A 6,184-nucleotide genomic window follows, 5' to 3' on the forward strand; every position below is an offset into this window, starting at 1 on the left:
CAATGTGTCATATTGAAGTTATTCCACCATATGCAAGAAGTCACTTCCAAACTATTGATTATTTTGTACTGTGTAGAAGTTTCAAGTGCAGTTTCATGTGTCCTATGCCTGTACGTCTGTGTGTAAGAATGAGGCGACAGCACACAAACACACATTCACACCAGGCAGTGCAACTGAAATAAAGATTTCCTAACATTATTTTAATCCAGGCATGTTTTTTTTTTTTATAGACTTATTTTTTTCTTGTCCCCCCTCAACATATCCCTTCCTATATATTTATCAGATTTATATGTCACTGAGCAGCAAATATGTATCTACAATGTGGAGAAAATTTTCAGTAGAAGCAGTGAAGCATATTCCACCATCTGTATTTGCATATGTGTTAAAGCTAATAAAAGTGGTGACATTCTTTTTAAGATGATGTTATTTGGTAAAAATGGAAAAAGGCATGTGCATGATGGCATCAGCTGCTCATTCAACATTTGAAGGTGTGAAAACTTATCTGAAATTATTCAGTCACACCAGGGATACTCTTGGAGCTGCAGATATCACTTTAGTTTGTTATCATGGTGCAGTTGCTGTACTTTTTAAAATTATAAGTTACACGATGATCAGCATTCTTTCTTGATACAAGTGTTTGGAAATGTGTTTTCCAGTTTTTAAGATCATTTTGACTTTTTTTTGTTTTTGATGGAATGTGGATGGCTTACATGTGGTGAAATGTCTGATTCGTTCAGCATCATTCTATACATGCTGTCTGTTAAATATGTCTTGGAAATGACAGACTCCAGAGACAAGGCACTGGGTTAGGCGCTATGCCACATTGATAACTAACACTGTAGGCCCAATCCTTGATATTGGGATGGCAACACAGTAAGCCTGTGTACATTTGGATGCCCTCATCCCATCGCAATGATCACAGGTCCTTGTGAATAAAAGTAGTCAGACTGAAAACAGGCAGTTGTCTAGAGTTACCATAAATCAGTACAATAAGAAACAACGTTTTGCAACCAAGTTGCCGGTGCCTTAACTCCAATAATTTAATGCATGTGACGAAAATGCTGCAGATGCCATGTTGCATAGCAAGTTGTACTGAAAGTACTTCGTCCATCTATCATGCTAGTTTGTGACTTGAATAATCACTATTATTATTGACTGCAAGACTTCTTTTCTGAATAAAACCACAGTTAATCAGAACTTATATCCTTGTATATCAGTGAAGCAGTTTTCCTTCACCTGTATTCCGTCATCTTGGATAAGTTTTTCATCAGGAAGTCTTCACTTCATTTTCAGGTGATGATACATACCGGAAGCCATGTTATGTTGTGACACTAATAAAGTTGGGTTTTTTTTATGCATTTCATATGTTTTTCATGTATGACTGTTGTATGAATGGCAGAGAGAAGAATCTGTTGTTTAAAAATAATGTCCAGTTACATTGCAGGAGTGTGACCCAGTTTCCTTTTCAGAAATGCAGATGGTTTCTGGTTGTGTGCATGTGATGATTGTGCTGTGGGCTGATTCGGTCGTCTAGTGATTAATAGGTTCGTTCTTTTCTTCTTGGGTATTTTTATTGAAACTCCCATGTTAACCTGTATCTATGAATGGACGTTACATGTATTATACATTTATGATAAATAGTGCAGATCTTTCACTTAAGACAGGTGACAGGGAGCTAATGGAGGGATGGCAAGAGAGGGGTGATGTGCTCAGATCTTTTCTTGAGTTGAGCTGCAGTTTTGTATGCACTAAAGGGAATGTATAGACAATGCAGGCAAACCAGACAATAGATGTTCAGCTTGTGTTTCTTTTCCTTCATATTTTCCCCAGGTTGATGCACACTCTTTCTACCATTCTCACTTGCTTTCAGTCATCAGTCAGTCCCCATGTAAATATAACAAATTTAATAAACTAGAGAACTTTTACAAAACATTACATTTTTTATGTAGATTATTATTCTGCTCAAACAACATTGGAAACCAAGATAACTAAATTCCCTAACATTTTGCAAAACACAAAGGTACTCACATAAAGCATGATGATTTTCATTATAAAGATATTTACTAATTAAAATTGGAATGTTTTTGAAGCTTAAAATGATTTTGCATGTTGATTTTCCCAATCGAAAGTATACTTTTCAACAATGTAAAGATAAAATGGAGGGGGGTGGCGGGTGGGTAAAAATTTTCTTTCTTGTTTTTTCACTGAATTGCATTGATACAATTAAAAACAAATATCTTTATTAACAAGAATTATAGACTGACTATCAAAATATAAAGAATGACAGCTTAGTTAAAATTAAAGATCCAACAATAAACTGAAAGATATTACTTTTCATTTAAACATGTTTTAATTGAAGTATAATAATAAACAGGAAGAAAGTAATCATTTTCAGATCTACTGATAAAGTGAAATCCATTCCTTTTCTAACCTGCATTTGAATGACATATTTAATTGAAAAGACGACATGAAAGTTAAAACCATAACCATATTTATTTACATATATTCATCATACAAATCTAAAATTACTGTGCTAGTCTATGCAAGAACTTTTGATTTTTGCCATATTTTACTCACACACACACACTTAAAAAAACAATACATAGTGCTATGGTTATAGGAGCATATATGATTAAAAATGAATATACCAGTATAAAAAAAAAATCCATCCAAACAAGTATATACTTGACCATGGTGTCAAATATATTCCAGTGAATAGAATTATGGATCTTCAGCAAGCTTTAAAAATACTATATTGCTCCTCAAAATAACTGGTGAAAACAACACCAACATACTGAACACCAAATACCCCAAAATACATAGAACCCAACATTCTGGAGGGTGAAGTCCAGAAAGCAGTGAATTCCATCCTGAAGAATAAGGCCTAAGGGGTGGACATATAACATTAAAGGCCCATCACTGCATGTGGAGAGACTGGCATCAAGTGGCTCACCACCATATTCCAGAAGGCACTGGATGACAGATGTGTCCCCAAGAACTGGCAGACAGTAGTTGTGGTGCCTCTTGGGAAGAAAAAAGGGAGCAAGGAAGACTGGAGCATACACAGAGGCATCTCCCTTCTCAGTCACACTGACAAGATCTTCAAGATTCTGGAGCAACACACCAGTGCAAAAGTACTAAGAAGATACACTTCTGAGCAAAGCTCAGTTTGGCGTCAGGAAAGGGTGAGGCTGCACGGATGCTGCCTTTGCCCTATGATAACTATAAGAGAAAGCATGTGAATTCCAAAAGCAGCTCCCACCTTTTCCTTGTAGACCATGAAAAAGCCTTTGACAGGGTCAATAGAAACAAGGTCTAGGTGGTGTGGGACTGTATGGCATGAAGAGGCAACTCTCTTGACAAACTCCGGGCAATCTACAGCAACAGCTAAAGTGTGGTACAGACCCAAGTGAACTTTCCAACTGGCTGCAAGTGAAATCCGGGCTGAAACAGGGTTGCATACTGTCACCATTACTGTTCATTGTATACAAAGTCAAAATCACCAAAGATGCCAACCCAGACCCAGAAGCCCAAAACAAACAGCTGTTACCAATGAGAAAGCATCCTGAATGAAAACCAAGAACAGCTGCAAAGACATACAGACAGCCTGAACAGTAGCTATGGTATGAAGATCAGCAGAGGTGAGACAGATGTCATGTCAGTAAGGCGCACTCCTAAAAAGCTGGATATCACCTTCAATGGACAGCAGCTTAAACAAACCAGAGATCAGATACCTAGGGAGCATCTTTGCCCAGGATTTGAAGCTGGACAAAGAAATAGAGACTAAAGGCAAATTCTGTCAGCTATCAGCAAGCACTCCTCCTGAAGCACCCAACCATACCTATGGAAACCAAAGCCAAGCCCACCCTGACCTATCAGTGCCAGACCTGGAGGCAGAACAAAGCCTTGGAGCACAAACTCACAACCTGTGAGATGCAATGTCTCCATCGAGCAGAAGGGACCGGCCTAGAAACAACGTTAGGAAGATGGCTGGTGCTACACCTATCAACCAGAACACAGTGCACCAACGCAGTTTTGTCACCTGACAATAATGTCTGTCAACTCGCCAGCCCTGCAAGCTTATTACCAAAAAAATTGGCCTACAAATTCCACTCATATTCAATCTTTCATTATCTGGAAAAAAACACACACCCAAAAACAAAAACTGATCAATCATCAATTAGTTAATCATTGGATTGTCACAATATCACATAACATATATTTCAGCTTTAGGAGGTTTCAGAGTAGAGGGAGGGGCCTGCAGTGGTTGACCCAATCAAAGTCCGGGCTTTGAGGTCGCAGCCAGGTCAAGCAGGATGTGTGCTGCTTCGTCCACTTCCTCTGCATTCTCCAGCACCTGATATTAACAATAATGCTAACCGTAATGGTAATTTATGGTAATTTACAATGCACTCCACCTCCTTTGCACAGGAACGCAGAGCACTTACAGTGAACATCAATTTTGGGGGAAATGGTTACAAAAATGAACAATACATCGAATCATAATAAAGACATTAAAGCAAGAAAAATGGTATGATTCAATGACAAAACACACACATACGTTCTCCCTGGGGAGAGCAGCCTGAATTTCAGAGAAATCTGTTGTGACAAAAATGAGAAATACAATATGTCAGCACCCTGACACCCACAGAAGCAGATTTATACAGATGTATTTTGAGACCAGCTCTGAATTGAGGCTTTGTTTCAGCATGACAAATTTGGTATGGAAGTTTATACCTATACAAACAGGAACACCATGTCCACTTAAACAGGACAGGAGAAAATAAGGAACTTGAAGGCAGGAAGAAAAGAAACAAATATTGAAATAATACCATCCCCATGTCTTGCCCACTTTGCTTCTTCCCCTCTCTTTCATCCCCACCCTGGACAGATTAATTTACCAATGAAAAGTACAATAACAAAAAAAATTGTTGAAATACCCATGATTGCAGCATAACGGATTTTTGTTCTTTCTGCAATTGTGAAGGGGAAAAATAGAGTCATCAAGATTTTGTCTTGTTTTGATCACTTTTAATGTGTTAGCACTTGAACAATCAAATTATGATTTTTTTCAATATGCAAACATGCATGGATGTGCACGCACACACACACTCTCTTTGTACCTCTCTCTCTCTTTCAAACAAAAGCTTGCACACAACACACACACACACACAGAAAGAGACAGATGACAGAAAGATGGAATGAGACAGCTCTGAGAGTTTTACACTGATCTCACAAGGCTATCAGGAGAAAAAATGTTCTCTGTGATGTCACAAGTCTGTGCTGTGTTGGCAGTGGAGCTGAAAAAGAAACAATGACATAAACAGAGATACAGTATGAACTCGGCATCTATTACACTGCATACTTAAATATATCCCCACTTCATAATTGAAAGAAAAAAAACATGGCAACTGACATGTGCTGTCTAACCTCATCAGAAACATACCTCAGTGTTTTTCTTTTTTTCTTATTAACAGAATACACAGATAACATGAAGAATATACATATAACATCAAGAATTGTTACATAAAACAAACCAGAACATTCTACTGTGGGATGTTTTGACTGATGGGCCAACTCTTGCCCAGAGCTGAGTATGCTATGAGCTAAGATGGGATGGATCTTTAATGATGCATCTTTGAGAATACATGGATATATCAAAGGAAGTGCAGAACACAGCCCTGTCAAGTGAATACTCCCATGTTCTACTGAAACAAATTCCATGAACCCTTTTCTGCCCATAGTCATAATTATGTGCAATGTTCAATGTAACTTTTAAATTCATAAGTGTGCATGTGTGCATGTGTGTGTGTGTGTGTGTGCTTGGTACAGTGTGGTTTGGGAAATAAAGTATTGGTAAACAATTCAAATGAATTAAGAAAAAAATATGTTAATAAACAGTTAAATAAACTTTCCCTCCGTGACTCAGTACTGACTTGATCAAAGGCTGAAGAAGGAGAACCGTGTCCACTGGTTTGGGCACTGTGGTAACAGGGGTGGCCAAGGCAGACAGGCTGTCTGTTGGGGGCTGACCGTGAAATGGGGCTGACAGCAGCAAGTCTGTACACACAGTGTTTTGTCTGAGTACAGCAAGTTTCTACACACACTGTTTGTCTAAGTGTAGCAAGTTTGTACACACAGTGTTTGTCTAAGTGCAGCAAGTTTGTACACACAGTGTTTGTCC

Source organism: Babylonia areolata, chromosome 10 (genome assembly GCF_041734735.1).
Source record: "Babylonia areolata isolate BAREFJ2019XMU chromosome 10, ASM4173473v1, whole genome shotgun sequence".
NCBI lineage: Eukaryota > Metazoa > Mollusca > Gastropoda > Neogastropoda > Buccinidae > Babylonia > Babylonia areolata.